Raw genomic sequence first — 16,510 nt, 5'->3', positions numbered from 1 at the left:
TTAACAAGGACCCAAAAGAACTAAAGAGCAAACAAACAAAGATAAACAACACAATAAATGAAATTTAAAATATTCTAGAAGGAATCAATAACAGAACAACTGAGGAAGAAGAATGGATAAGTGACCTTGACGATAAAATAGTGGAAATGACTACTGCAGAGCAGAATAAAGAAAAAAGAATGAAAAGAACTGAGGACAGTCTCAGAGACCCCTGGGACAACATTAAATGCACCACCATTTGAATTATAGAGGTCCCAAAAGAAGAAGAGAAAAAAAAAGGGACTAAGAAAATATTTGAAGAGATTATAGTTGAAAACTTCCCTAACATGGGAAAGGAAATAGTTCGTCAAGTCCGGAAGCACAGAGAGTCCCATACAGGATAAATCCAAGGAGAAATATGCCAAAACACATATTAACCAAACCATCAAAAATTAAATACAAAGAAAAAATATTAAAAGCAACAAGGGAAAAACAACAAATAACATACAAGGGAATCCTGCAAGACAGAAGGGAGTGGCAGGACATTTTAAAGTGATGAAAGGGAAAAAGCTACAACCAAGATTACTCTACCCAGCAAGGATCTCATTCAGATTTGACGGAGAAATTAAAACCTTTAGAGACAAGCAAAAGCTAAGAGAATTCAGCACCACCAAACCAGCTTTACAACATATGCTAAAGGAACTTCTCTAGGCAGGAAACACAAGAGAAGGAAAAGACCTACAATAATAAACTGAAAACAATTAAGAAAATGGTAATAGAAACATACATATTGATAATTACCTTGAATGTAAATAGATTAAATGTTTCAACCAAAAGACATAGACTGGCTGAATGGATACAAAAACAATACCCGTATATATGCTGTCTACAAGAGACCCACTTCAGACCTAGAGACACAAACAGACTGAAAGTGAGGGGATGGAAAAAGATATTCCATGCAAATGGAAATCAAAAGAAAGCTGGGGTAGCAATTCTCATATCAGACAATATGACTTTAAAACAAAGACTATTACAAGAGCCATTGAAGGACACTACATAATGATCAAGGGATCAATCCAAGAAGAAGATATAACAATTGTAAATATTTATGCACCCAACATAGGAGCATGTCAGTACATAAGGCAAATACTAACAGCCATAAAAGGGGAAATCGACAGTAACACATTCATAGTAGGGGACTTTAACACCCGACTTTCACCAATGGAAAGATCATCCAAAATGAAAATAAATAAGGAAACACAAGCTTTAAATGATACAGTAAACAAGATGGACTTAATTGATATTTATAGGACATTCCATCCAAAACAACAGAATACACATTTTTCTCAAGTGCTCATGGAACATTCTCCAGGATAGATCATACCTTGGGTCACAAATCAAGCCTAGGTAAATTTAAGAAAATTGAAATTGTATCCAGTATCTTTTCTGACCACAATGCTATGAGACTAGATATCAATTACAGGAAAAAACCTGTAAAACATACAAACACATGGAGGCTAAACAATACGCTACTTAATAACCAAGAGATCACTGAAGAAATCAAAGAGGAAATCAAAAAATACCTATAAAGAAATGACAATGAAAACACGACGACCCCAAAGCTATGGGATGCAGCAAAAGCAGTTCTAAGAGGGAAGTTCATAGCAATACAATCCTACCTTAAGAAACAAGAAACATCTCAAATAAACAACCTAACCTTATACCTAAAGCAATTAGAGAAAGAAGAGCCAAAAAACCTCAAAGTTAGCAGAAGGAAAGAAATCATAAAGATCAGATCAGAAATAAATGAAAAAGAAATGAAGGAAATAATAGCAAAGATCAATAATACTAAAAGCTGTTTTTTTTTGGAAGATAAACAAACTTGATAAACCATTAGCCAGACTTGTCAAGAAAAAAGAGGGAGAGGACTCAAATCAATAAGATTAGAAATGAAAAAGGAGAAGTTACAACAGACACCGCAGAAATACAAAGCATCCTAAGAGACTACTACAAGCAACTCTATGCCTATAAAATGGACCACCTGGAAGAAATGGAAAAATTCTTAGAAAAGCAAAATCTTCTGAGACTGAACCAGGAAGAAATAGAAAATATAAACAGACCAGTGACAAGCACCGAAATTGAAACTGTGATTAAAAATCTTCCAACAAACAAAAACCCAGGACCAGATGGCTTCACAGATGAATTCTATCAAACATTTAGTGAAGAGCTAACACCTATCCTTCTCAAACTCTTCCAAAATATGGCAGAGGGAGGAACACTCCCAAACTCATTCTACGAGGCCACTATCACCCTGATACCAAAACCAGAGAAAGATGTTACAAAGGAAGAAAACTACAGGTCAATATCACTGGTGAATATAGATGCAAAAATCCTCAACAAAATACTTGCAAACAGAATCCAACAGCACATTAAAAGGATCATACACCATGATCAAGTGGGGTTTATCCCAGGAATGCAAGGATTCTTCAATATACACAAATGAATCAACGTGATACACCATATTAACAAATTGAAGAATAAAAACCATATGATCAGCTCAATAGATGCAGTAAAAACTTTCGACAAAATTCAACATTGATTTATGATAATAACACTCCAGAAAGTAGGCATAGATGGAACTTACCTCAACATAATAAAGGCCATATATGACAAACGCACAGCCAACATCGTCCACAATGGTGAAAAACTGAAATCATTTCCGCTAAGATCAGGAAAAGACAAGGTTGCCCACTCTCACCACTATTACTTAACATTGCTTTGGAAGTTTTAGCCACAGCAATCAGAGAAGAAAAAGAAATAAAAGGAATCCAAATTGGAAAAGAAGAAGTGAAGCTGTCACTGTTTTCAGATGACATAATACTGTACATAGAGAATCCTACAAGATGCTACCAGAAAACTACTAGAGCTAGAACACTCTATGACATAAATCACAGCAAGATCCTTTTTGACCCACCTCCTAGAAAAATGGAAATAAAAACAGAAATAAACAAATGGGACCTAATGAAACTTAAATGCTTTTGCTCAGCAATGGTAACCATGAACAAAACAAAAATTCAACCCTAAGAATGGGAGAAAATATTTGCAAATGAAGCAACTGACAAAGGATTAATCTTCAAAATTTACAAGCAGCTCATGCAGCTCAATATCAAAAAAACAAACAACCCAATCCAAAAATGGTCAGAAGACCTAAATAGACATTTCTACAAAGAAGATATACAGATTGCCAACGAACACATGAAAGAATGCTCAACATCACTAATCATTAGAGAAATGCAAATCAAAACTACAGTGTGATATCATCTCACACCAGTCAGAATGGCCATAATCAAAAAATTTACAAACAGTAAATGCTGGAGAGGGTGTGGAGAAAAGGGAATCCTCTTGCACTGTTGGTGGCAATATAAATTGATACAGCCACTATGGAGAACAGTATGGAGGTTCTTTAAAAAACTAAAAGTAGAACTACCGTAGGACCCAGCAATCCCACTACTGGGCATATACCCTGAGAAAGCCATATTTCAAAAAGAGTCACATACCACAATGTTCATTGCAGCTCTATTTACAATGGCCAGGACATGGAAGCAACCTAAGTGTCCACTGACAGATAAATGGATAAAGAAGTTGTGGCACATATATACAATGGAATATTATTCAGTCATAAAAAGAAACAAAATAGAGTTATTTGTAGTGAGCTGGATGGACCTAGAGTCTGTCATACAGAGTAACGTAAGTCAGAAAGAGAAAAACAAATTCCGTATGCTAACACATATATATGGAATCTAAAAAAAAAAAAAACCAAAAATGTTCATGAAGAACCTAGGGGCAGGATGGGAATAAAGACTCAGACCTACTAGAGAGTGGACTTGAGGACACTGGGAGGGGTAGGGTAAGCTGGGACAATGTGAGAGAGTGGAATGGACATATATATACTACCAAATGTAAAATAGATGGTTAGTGGGAAGCAGCTGCATAGCACAGGGAGATCAGCTCGGTGCTTTGTGACCACCTAGAGGGGTGGGATATGGAGGGTGGAAGGGAGGGAGATGCAAGAGGAAAGAGATATGGGGATATATGTATATGTATAACTGATTCACTTTGTTATAAAGCAGAAACTAACACACCACTGTAAAGCAATTATACTCCAATAAAGATGTTAAAAAAAAAATTTACAGTGGGGATCCAGAACAACTCCATATGGACCCCTGTCTGTGTAGCACGGAAAGCTACTTGTAGACTTTTTTTTTTTACAACCCTGTTAGTATTTGCCTTATGTATTGAGGTGCTCCTATGTTGGGTGCATAAATATTTACAATTGTTATATCTTCTTCTTGGATCGATCCCTTGATCATTATGTAGTGTCCTTCTTTGTCTCTTCTAGCAGTATTTATTTGAAAGTCTATTTTGTCTGATATGAGAATTGCTACTCCAGCTTTCTTTTGGTTTCCATTTGCATGAAATATCTTTTTCCATCCCCTCACTTTCAGTCTGTATGTGTCTCTAGTTCTGAAGTGGGTCTCTTGTAGATAGCAAATATATGGGTCTTGTTTTTGTATCCATTCAGCCAATCTGTGTCTTTTGGTGGCAGCATTTAGTCCTTTTACATTTAAGGTAATTATCGGTATGTATGTTCCTATTCCCATTTTCTTAATTGTTTTGGGTTCGTTATTGTAGGTATTTTCCTTCTCTTGTGTTTCTTGCCTAGAAAAGTTCCTTTAGCAGTTGTTGTTAAGCTGATTTGGTTGTGCTGAACTCTCTCAGCTTTTGCTTGTCTGTAAAGGTTTTAATTTCTCCATCAAATCTGAATGAGATCCTTGCTGGGTAGAGTAATCTTGGTTGCAGGTTTTTCTCCTTCATCACTTTAAATATGTCCTGCCAGTCCCTTCTGGCTTGCAGAGTTTCTGCTGAAAGATCAGCTGTTAACCTTACGGGGATTCCCTTGTGTGTTATTTGTTGTTTTTCCCTTGCTGCTTTTAATATGTTTTCTTTGTATTTAATTTTTGACAGTTTGATTAATATGTGTCTTGGTGTATTTCTCCTTGGATTTATCCTGTATGGGACTCTCTGTGCTTCCTGGACTTGATTAACTATTTCCTTTCCCATATTAGGGAAGTTTTCAACTATAATCTCTTCAAATATTTTCAGTCCCTTTCTTTTTCTCTTCTTCTTCTGGAACCCCTATAATTCGAATGTTGGTGCATTTAATGTTGTCCCAGGGGTCTCTGAGACTGTCCTCAGTTCTTTTCATTCTTTTTTCTTTATTCTGCTCTGCAGTAGTTATTTCCACTATTTTAACTTCCAGGTCACTTATCAATTCTTCTGCCTCAGTTATTCTGCTATTGATCCTATCTAGAGTATTTTTAATTTCATTTATTGTGTTGTTCATTATTGTTTGTTTCATCTTTAGTTCTTTTAGGTCCTTGTTAAATGTTTCTTGCATTTTGTCTATTCTATTTCCCATATTTTGGATCATCTTTACTATCATTTTTCTGAATTCTTTTTCAGAGAGACTGCCTATTTCCTCTTCATTTGTTAGGTCTGGTAGGTTTTTATCTTGCTTTTTCATCTGCTGCGTGTTTTTCTGTCTTCTCATTTTGCTTATCTTACTGTGTTTGGGGTCTCCTTTTTGCAGGCTGCAGGTTCGTAGTTCCCGTTGTTTTTGGTGTCTGTCCCCAGTAGCTAAGGTTGGTTCAATGGGTTGTTTAGGCTTCCTGGTGGAGGGGACTAGTGCCTGTGTTCTGGTGGATGAGGTTGGTTCTTGTCTTTCTGGTAGGCAGGACCACATCTGGTGGTGTGTTTTGGGGTGTCTGTGGACTTATTATGATTTTAGGCAGCCTGTCTGCTAATGGGTGGGGTTGTGTTCCTGTTTTGCTAGTTGTTTGGCATAGGATGTCCAGCACTGTAGCTTGCTGGTCGTTGAGTGAAGCTGGGTACTGGTGTTGAGATGGAGATCTCTGGGAGATTTTCGCCGTTTGATATTATGTGGAGCTGGTAGGTCTCTTGTGGACCAGTGTCCTGAAGTTGGCTCTCCCACCTCAGAGGCACAGCACTGACTCCTGGCTGGAGAATCAAGAGCCTTTCATCCACACGGCTCAGAATAAAAGGGAGAAAAAGTAGAAAGAAAGAATTAGTAGAAGTAGAAAGAAAGAAAGAAAGGAGAGAGGCAGGGAGGGAGGAAGGAAGGAAGGAAGGAAGGAGGGAAGGAAGGAAAAAAAGAAAGAAAGAAGATAAAGTAAAATAAAGTAAGATAAGATATAATAAAGTTATTAAAATAAAAAATAATTATTAAGAGAAAAAAAGAAAAAAAATTAAAAAGAAAACAACAAAAAAGAAATGGACGGATAGAACCCTAGGACAAATGGTGGAAGCAAAGCTATACAGACAAAATCTCACACAGAAGCATACACATACACACTCACAAAAAGAGGAAAAGGGGAAAAAATCATAAATCTTGCTCTCGAAGCCCACCTCCTCAATTTGGGATGATTCGCTGTCTATTCAGGTATTCCACAGATGCAGGGTACATCAGGTTGATTGTGGAGCTTTAATCCGCTGCTTCTGATGCTGCTGGGAGAGATTTCCCTTTCTCTTCTTTGTTCTCACAGCTCCCAGGGGCTCAGCTTTGGATCTGTCACCGCCTCTGCGTGTAGGTCGCCGGAGGGCGTCTGCTCTACGCTCAGACAGGACGGGGTTAAAGGAGCCGCTGATTCGGGGGCTCTGGCTCACTCAGGCCGTGGAGAGGGAGGGGCACGGTGTGAGGGGCGGGCCTGCGGCAGCAGAGGGCGGCGTGACGTTGCACCAGCCTAAAGCGCGCCGTGCGTTCTCCCGGGGGAGTTGTCCCTGGATCCCGGGACCGTGGCAGTGGCGGGCTGCACAGGCTCCCCGGAAGGGAGGTGTGGACAGTGACCAGTGCTCGCACACAGGCTTCTTGGTGGCGGCAGCAGCCTTAGCGTCTCATGCCCGTCTCTGGGGTCCGCGCTTTTAGCCGCGGCTCGCGCCCGTCTCTGGAGCTCCTTTAAGCAGTGCTCTTAATCCCCGCTCCTCGCGTAGCAGGAAACAAAGAGGGAAGAAAAAGTCTCTTGCCTCTTCGGCAGGTCCAGACTTTCCCCCGGACTCCCTCCCGGCTAGCCGTGGCGCACTAACCCCCTTCAGGCTGTGTTCACGCCGCCAACCGCAGTCCTCTCCCGGCGCTCCGACTGAAACCCGAGCCTCAGCTCCCAGCCCCGCCCGCCCCGGCGGGTGAGGAGACAAGCCTCTTGGACTGGTGAGTGCCGGTCGGCCCTGATCCTCTGTGCGGGAATCTCTGTGCGGGAATCTCTCCGCTTTGGCCTCCGCACCCCTGTTGCTGTGCTCTCCTTCGCGGTCCCGAAGCTTTCCCCCTCCGCCACCCGCAGTCTCCGCCCGCGAAGGGGCTTCCTAGTGTCTGGAAACCTTTCCTCCTTCACAGCTCCCTCCCACTGGTGCAGGTCCCGTCCCTATCCTTTTGCCTCTGTTTATTCTTTTTTCTTTCGCCCTACCCAGGTACGTGGGGGTGTATCTTGCCTTTTGGTAGGTCTGAGGTCTCCTGCCAGCGTTCAGTAGGTGTTCTGTAGGAGTTGTTCTACGTGTGGATGTATATCTGGTGTATCTGTGGGGAGGAAGCGCCACAGATGGCTCCTCCGTCATCTTCCCGGAAGTCCCTCTTCGTGTAACTTCTTACTTGTAGACTTTTAATGATGGCCATTCTGACAGGTGTGAGGTGATACCTCATTGTAGTTTCTTTTGTTTGTTTGTTTTTGTTTTTGTTTTTCCGGTACGCGGGCCTCTCACTGCCGTGGCCTCTCCCACTGCGGAGCACAGGCTCCGGACGCGCAGGCTCAGCGGCCATGGCTCACGGGCCTAGCCGCTCCGTGGCATGTGGGATCTTCCCGGACCCGGGCACGAACCCGTGTCCCCTGCATCGGCAGGCGGACTCTCAACCACTGAGCCACCAGGGAAGCCCCTCATTGTAGTTTTGATTTGCATTTCTCTAATAATTATCCATGCTGAACATCTTTTCATGTACCTGTTTGCCATCCATTTTTCTTGTATTGATATTTAAACTGACGCCTGATGGATGAATAGGACTTAGCCAAGGTTGGAGGGCATAGTGTATGCGTGTGTATGTGTGCTTGCACACATGCGTGTGTGTTAATACAGGGGAGTGGTTCTGTCTTATACCTGAGAGCAAGGTCAAGGGGGTAATGAATAGGGTGGGCAGGAGAAGGGCTATTGGTGGCAAGGAAATGGAAACATATGATGGGAAGAGTTCAGTGAGCATTTTCATTGTTTTAAGGTGTCAGGACAAGGTTCTGAGAAGCCTTGAAGAAGTACTATAGGAACTATGTGATTGGAGTATTTCCCACATTCATGAAAACTAGAAAATGAAGCTCCCTGAGGGAAGAACCAGGCCCTTCCATTCACTCATGAAGTCCCCAAGGTTACTGAATACCCAGCTTATAGTTGACGTTTTTAAAAAATATTTATTTGTTTTGGTTGAGCCAGGTCTTAGTTGCGACATGCATATGGAATCTAGTTCCCTGACCAGGGATCGAACCCAGGTCCCCTGCTTTGGGAGTGTGGAGTCTTATCCATTGTACCACCAGGGAAGTCCCTCATAGTTGACTTTTAATAAATATTTGTTAAAAGTACAAATGAATAAATGAATAAGTAAGAGGTTGAATGATTATCTCGAAAATTATCTTGGTTGTGCCTTCAGCCAGATTTGCTTTGCCTTTTTCCCAGAGTTACTTGGAGATCCTTGGAAGCTCTGTAAGTAGCCCTGCTCTGCTCAGCTTGGTTCTAGAACTTATCTCATAAAGCAGCTTTGAACTTCCCAGGTCTGTTTCCATTCTGACCTAAGTCTTTGGAACACACTGTGAGTGCAGATGTCTAATCATGGAATAGTAAAATGCTCTGTGGTTTAGGGACTTAACATGATAGCAAAAAAGAGGTTTGCCATCATGATTGGTCCCTAAATTCTCTAAATATTATTCTCTAAATATTGTAAATTCTCTAAATATTATTTACAAGGGTGATCTTTTAAAATCCCATAGATCATCTTAGATTATAAAGACTCAGTCTTTCAAGGAGATCATGATAGTTTAACTTATTATGGTGGTGGGAACCAACATTTTTGTAGTAACTTTCAGTTTGCAGAGTGTACTAGGGTACAGTCTCAGTACTTTATTTCATTTTGGTATTGTTACTATCTCTCTTGGACTCATGGGAAAACTGATGTTCAAAGGTAATTTGTCCAAGATCACAAAATATCAGGTCATGAAGACAGGACACATACGTATTTTTCAAGGACTTTTTCTTTTTTTTTTCCACTAGTGTTTCAACAAACTCGTAGTTTTGGGACTTATATCTCAATCTTTAGTTGCGTTGTTTGCAGCTATCAAAGATAACAGTCAGCTATGCTAGAACTATTTCTCATGATTATGGCTTTATGTTTTATATCTGGGGACATAATACTTAAACTTAAAAAATGAATGATTCCATAATAGCATAATTTTAGGTGTCATGGTAGGCTTATTAAAGAAATGTCCTTGTGTAAAAGGGCCTTTTCATGGTCTCAAATTTTATGAGAGCACAATATAGTGGAAAAAGCACTAAGTAGGAGCTAGAAACTCAGGACAATCCACTGAACTTTCGGTCTGAGTCTCTTCCTTCATGAAATAAACCTACTATTGTTCCATTTCATCGCAGGGTGGTTGTGAGGATCAAGTGCTGAAGTTTTTCTGAAAGAACTTTGTACACTGTATATTACAATGCATGCTATCATACCTTATGGTTGTCTATAAAAATGCATTAAAATGTGTCAACTTACCTAAGTAAATATTTGTTTGAGAATAAAAAGTTCAATTCAGAAGTACTGACAACATGATTTCTAATTTCCCTGTCGGCTAACCGGTCATGTTATTTAAACTGTTCATCCCTCTGCCCACATACATGGTTAACAATAAACGATCCCTATAACTTTCATGTACAATGTACTGACAAATGGGAAAACAAGCTGGAAAAGGCTTTGAGGAAGGCTGTGCTATGGGATTACGACTAGTCTTTCCAGGTTCCTTTTGGTGAGCACAACATATGTTTCTGAAACATTTAAGGAAACCTTTCCATCTTCTCTCCATGATGAGGGGCAATGAATCTAGTCCCTTTTCTTCTAGGGATCAGAAAGGCGGATAGGATATTCTGGAAGATGAAATTCATGAGGAGGGACAGAAAATACATGGATATAGGGAGGTGGCATTTAAGGAACAGACAATTTGGTCTTCCTACAGGCCAGGATGGTAGAATAAAAACAATAAAGCAGAAGGGAGAATTACATAGGAGAGGAAGTTCGGTCAAGAAAGGAAACACAGCCAGACCTGAGTGGTGCAGTGCCTTAACAGGGAAGTCAAGTAGTTTAAATTGTTTCCGGAAAACACAGAGGAGCCAGGGAAGGGGCTTATTCAATTAGCATAATATAATAAGAGTATAATAAGCCTAATAGAATGTCCCCATGGTAAAGGGTGGGGAACAGCAAGTGTTAAGTGCAACATAGTCTTATAAAGCTTCAATTTGGTGTCATCATTTCATAAAGAACTTATTTCTCTTCTTCCCTCTTTCTTTGAATAAACCTCCTTGAAGAACAGAACTCACAAATACACCAACAGGATGGAATTTAGAAAAACTGGAAATATGGGACCAGATTTTAAGTACCGTAGTAAGGTAAGTTTTTTTTTTTTTAATCAGATTAATGTCAAAGGAAATGATATCTGTATAACTGCAGCTTGGATTAGTCAAAGAGTGTTTTCTCAATGCCATTCTCCCAACGTACATAGGAAAACCAACCAAAGCTAACGCGGAGGATGGGAGGGGCTTGATGTAAAGGTCCAGTTCCTGTGGCACCGGAACTGCACGTGTTGAGGCACTCTTTTTTTTTTTAAATTAATTAAAAATATTTTATTATAAAAGCATTTCATGCATACAGGAAAAATAAAGAGAATAATGTGTATCCACCGTCTCAACCACATGTTGAGGAACTCTTGTCTAGATCCCTGCAGAAGCCTTCCCTGTTAAGTCCTGTGTGTGAATGCTGGCCTCCACCTTAGCGCCTTGCTTCTCCTTCCTGGGAAGGAGATCCAGGCAGGCGGCACCTTTCTGAGTGCGTGAGCGAGCTGCTCCCCCCACCCCACCCCTCCCTCCTGCAGTGGTAAGCCCTTTAGAAGAATGCTGAGGTTTGGGGCCTCCACCCCAAGGTACCCAACAGTAACTTCAAGGACTAATGAGTAAAGTACAGTAACAAGAGCAAATCCCAATGAGCTTATTAAAAAACTGAACCGCAACTTTGGCAAGAGCAGAAACTATTATCTGGGACTTGTTTGTCGATTTTGCCTTCATATATTCCCCACCCACCCTTTCAGAACAGAGAGATTAGCAACAAAAGTTAGATCTTCAAAGCTCCACACATCGGTGATTTATGCTCCACCTTGGAGACCTTAGGAAGGCTTCTCATTGGGACTGTACAGGGTTCCAACCAATCTCTGTTCCAGCTGACCTCCTGGGACTTTTGCTGTGGTGTATGTGGAAAGCGGAAGCGGTCTGATCCAACTCCCATTTCTTTTGCAAAAGCTCCTCTGTAATCGCTTTGGACTTTATGAAACTCTCCCCGAACCAAAAGCAAATAAACGGTTTCAAGTGCAGTAACTCTTCTCTCATGGGAACATGTATCACGAACAGCATGGGATTACCCCCAAATTGCTTTTTCCCTCCCTGGGGGAAGATCGTGTTTTCAGAGCTCTTACAGAGGTTAAAGTAACTTTTGAGAATGCCAGGGAATTCCTGCTTTTCAGGGACTTGCATCCTCCGGAGGGGTAGTTGCGCAGTTCCTAATAGGTGAGTTCTAGTCAAGTTCTGTGTTAATGAGGCCAGTGTTGGAGAGTGAAAATCACAGGTGAAAAATACATAGGAGAAAATCACGGGTGAAATACCCTCTTGGAGAAATGTTTGGTGGTATCTCCTGAAGCTGAATTCATGCCCAGAAGCTGCACTTTCAGGTGTGTACCCAACAGAAAAGCACCAAAAGGCCTGTTTGAGAATGTTCATAACAGCATTATTCATAATACCTACATCCTGGAAACTACACAAATGCCCACTGACAGGATAGGATAAATAAATTATGGCATTTTTACACAATGGAATAATATACAGCAATTAGAATAAATGATCTACAACTAAATGCAATGACATGGATGAATCTCAACAAATAATGTTGAGTACAAGAAGCCGAGCACAAAAGAATACACACTGTAGGATTCCAGTTATATAAAGTACAAAACAAGCTAAACCAATCAAGGGTGTTAGAAGTCAGGAGAGTTTATATACTCTTGGAGGGGTGTACAGTGACCACAAGAAAACATAAGGGAGGCTTCTGGGCTGGTGGCTAAACACGTTCAGTTTGTGAAAGTTCATTGTGCTATACGCTTATGATACATACTTTTTTCTGCATATTTATTGTAATTTGATAGAAGGTAAAAGAAATCATGGGGGTGGTTAGTTTCATTCTGTTATGTGATCACTTGGTTAAACTCCAACCTTCAAAGTCACCTAGGAAAGGTAGTGCTGTTGACTGCAAGAGAGAATGGAATTGGGCACTAGCTCACTACAACCCTATCAGCACAGTTCAAGATGAGCAAACAAATAAACCAAAAATGAAAACTGAAGGTTTTAAAGTCCCTATTGATTGGTATCCACCTCACCCTACCCATCTGGTCTCTAGACTTTTTGCCTATGTGTAATCAGAGGGCTCCAGGTGTGCTCCAGTGACCTGGTGACGCATAAGAAAGATCAGTTGTGTTTGCTCAACATGGCATCACAGGTACATCAGTGAAACCAGATGAGGGCATCTGTGCTTTGCAGCAAGAGGCCTTTTTGGCTGAATTTGGCGATCTCCATATATCACCTCCGTCATCACCTCCGGTAAAACCAAATTCTCATCTTCTCTTGAAACCCGAAATATATACTTTCCCTGGAACTGTCTGTAAACTCACTGAGTTCTCCTGAAAGGAGAAGTAAGACAAAAAGCTTTTGGTTTGGGTTTTTCCACACCTATATTGAACAATAAGTAGATCTTCCAACATGGCAAGCATCTTATTGGACTACTCCAGAGTAGACATAAAGTCTATTTTATTCCTATCTTTTCAACATCTTGGGATGGGACTTAGATTGTTTGCACCCAGTCTATAAATATCTGAGGACTGCTGTATGGAAAAGTCCCCTGTATTACAGTTACTTCTTCACTTATTAAATGGATATTTACTGAGTATCTGCAGTGCTAGAGGCACTAAGGGGGTGAGTACACTTGGGCAACCAGTCCCCTTTCTATCAATGGATATCTATTTAGCCTTGTCTCTTCTCCATCATGCTAGTGAAATTAAAAGAATAAATACATTTTTAATTATAGAATAGCAATCAGAAGCATGGACTCTGAGAAAGATAAATCGGAGTTTGAATCCTGGCTCAGACACTGAATAGCTACATGTTCTTGGGCAAGTCTCTTAATTTCTTTATGCTTTGGTTAAGATAGGAATAGTAGTTGCAACCACCTCATAGGTTTTTGGGCAAGGATTAAATGTGATCAGATGACAATTTCATCTTGTCCTAAGTTAGAGGCATGTCTGGATTTGAAGGAGCCAGAGGCTTGTTTCTTAACTGTACCTGCAGTGAATATAGACAGCATTCCTTCCAGATCTCAGGTCCTTCCTACTGGTTCTTTGTGGCCTGTGTGCTTTGCATCTAATGACTCACACCTCCACCTACTCCAGAGGACTGTCCTTAGCTTTCTAGAGCTTCTTGGTTTATATACCAGTTAGCCAATGGCTGATTCTGTGGAATATGAAAGGCCAGATTTCTGGTCTTGAGAAGGGACAAACTCTGAGGCTGTAATTTATGCTGCTGATCTCCCTGTGGGTTTAGATTGAGGCTGGGACTTTTCCTGGTCACACTCTTGCTTAACTACTACTGATTCGCTGTTCTTACAAGTGATTTATTCTACTTCCTTATCAGTTTCTCCTGGAAACACTTCCCTAATAAGTTAGTTGCATATGAATCCTCATTTCAGGGTCTGTGAGCCTGACCTAAGATGGTCCTTATTGTCATACACAAACTAAAGTAAGTTTCCCTGGGCAGTAGCTGGATTTGGGATGAGAACAGATATAGCCATTAAGTGGAGCAGTATATATATTTGGGAGTGGCTGCCTGTTTTTCTATAAAGCAATTCCCAAATGAGCTCAAGATTTACCAAAAAAATATTCTGATAGTGCCACAAATTGTTCCATCCAACAAATGATTGTTAAGCTCCTATCATGTGCCAGACACTATACAAACTAGGCTGTGCCTGGGTACCTGACCCACAGAAACTGTGAAATAATAAATGTACATATATATATTTAAGATACTACATTTGGGGATAATATATTACACAGCAACAGGTACCTAATACAAAAAGCAAGGAGGTCCATTTGTTTGAAGTGAAGTGATCCGGGGAAGAGCAGTAGGAAAGGAAGTCAGAGAAGTAACAGTGTTGGGTGGGGGGAATCAGACCTCATCTGTCAAGACTCTGATTTGGTAGGTTTGATTCAGTAGGGTTGGAGTTCGGGCATCTCAATGACTTTAAAACCTCTGCAGGTGATGGTGCAGTCATGGTTGAAGAGCAATGAGAAGAGGAATGGTACTCGTGTTGTGATGACAACACCAGGAGTGAGGTTCACTATATTGCAGTTCAGGACTGTTGGTGATTGGAGTCATCCATATCATATTTATCAGCAAAAAGGACTGAAAATTTAAATGATTTTAGATGATGCGTTTGTGAAAACATCACTGAATGCAAAAAGCCCATGTATTTAATTTTTTATGCTTCAGTTGTTCCTCCAGGTGAACAAACAAAATGAAGAGAGATACTCCTTTTATTCCTATTTCTTTCTCCTACCTTGCCACCTTCCTCTTTATAGGAATGTCCTCCTTTGGTTGAAAGCTTCCCTGAAGTTGACTGTGCCAGTTTCCTCATCACATTCTGCAAGGTCATACCCCATTCCTAGATCTCTTTATTATTTTTCCAATTTCCTTTGATCCACACCTGTTATTTCTTCCAAATGCTCTCCAGATCTAGAATGCAGCCTTCTTTGACTATGTCAGGTCCTTGATGAATCCTCTAAGAGCAAGTAAAACACACTGAGGTTTTGGAAATCAAGGAATATATGTCTGTGTGAATACCAAGGAAGATTTTCTTGAGAGGAAAAAGGGTTACCCTATAGGGCATAATACGAGTTAATAGATATTAATGCTATGTCATTATAATTGTGATAGTTACACAAATATTAACTAATCCTTTTTGAGAACCATTAAGAATTTCTTTTAAGAATTTGCCATGGCCTCTCTTAATTATCTTCCTGGACTAGTCTCCTCTGTAAACATTCTCACCCTTAATTTTGTTAATTCTTACCCATCTTTCCAGTTTCATCAAAAATATCACAACCTCTGGGAAGCCTTCCCTAGCTATCATGATTGGATTAAGTATTTCAGTTTGTCCCTCCCCAGCACCCTGTGCTTCCCCAGCATGACACTTACTATACTTTAGCTTTTCAATTTCTCTCTCCTCCCTCCAAGACTCTGAGCAATTTGAGAAGACAAACCATGCTTAGTTTGCTTAGTTTGGTTCCTTAGAGTCAAGCACCTTGCCTGACACCTAGTAGATACTTGAAAACTCTGTTGCAGCTGTGTTGGAGGAGGTCATTGAGAGGAGGTAAACTCTGCTTGGCCTGTGAGCTGGACCTGAACAATCAGAGGCTCCTCACCCCCTCCCCTGCCCTTGGAATTCATGTCCCACCTGCTATTGCCACACTAGCAGTCATTTCAAGGACAGCCTTGAGAGGGTAAGATGTTGTTGAGACCATCTGAACAGAATATATAGCTGACTTTAGTTAAGATTCTGGCAAGTGGGGGCCAAGATCTACTCATCTTGCAGCCACCCAAGATAAGCCTCATATGTATGTTCTCTTGCTTATTAAAACTGCCACGTACCAATCTGGAGTGTTATACCTCTTTGGTCTCTCCTTGCCCTCAGAGTATGGAGACCAGTTTTGAATCTTTCCCAGGGAACTCCTGAAGTTGCACACCAAAAGGCAAAGACTTTCTTATAGCCCAGTGCCAGACTCTTTACATAGCTCTTTACATAGTTATCTTTTAAAATATTATAGCAACTCTCCTACATATTACATATTAGTCCCCACTGTGCAGAAAAAGAAATGGTGACCCCAAATGGTTAAATGAATCAAGTTTTTATAAAACTTGGCAGAGTTAGGATGGGAGTCAGGACTGTCAGACTCTAAAACTTTGAATCACTACCTTAGACTTCCTCTTATAGGAGACTTCCTGTAAGTCATTGGGAAAGTCAGTGGAATTAACTGTTAGGTTTTATATCTGTGTGACAGCGGAGCCATGACCCCAC

At 40.6% G+C, this 16,510-nt stretch overlaps 1 long non-coding RNA gene across 1 annotated transcript in view; it reads left to right on the top strand.

Annotated features, from left to right (window-relative positions):
- The first annotated feature begins 10,652 nt into the window (after positions 1-10,652).
- Positions 10,653-16,510, top strand: part of LOC141279297 (uncharacterized) — an 88,674-nt gene continuing 82,816 nt past the window's right edge. The window contains exon 1 of the long non-coding RNA XR_012333265.1: positions 10,653-10,734. This is a non-coding gene — a long non-coding RNA (uncharacterized lncRNA). The remainder of the gene's footprint in view (positions 10,735-16,510) is intronic.

Source organism: Tursiops truncatus, chromosome 1 (genome assembly GCF_011762595.2).
Source record: "Tursiops truncatus isolate mTurTru1 chromosome 1, mTurTru1.mat.Y, whole genome shotgun sequence".
Lineage (NCBI taxonomy): Eukaryota > Metazoa > Chordata > Mammalia > Artiodactyla > Delphinidae > Tursiops > Tursiops truncatus.
The sequence above is the reverse complement of the archived record's forward strand: the minus strand, read 5'-3'. Positions and strand labels throughout refer to the sequence as shown.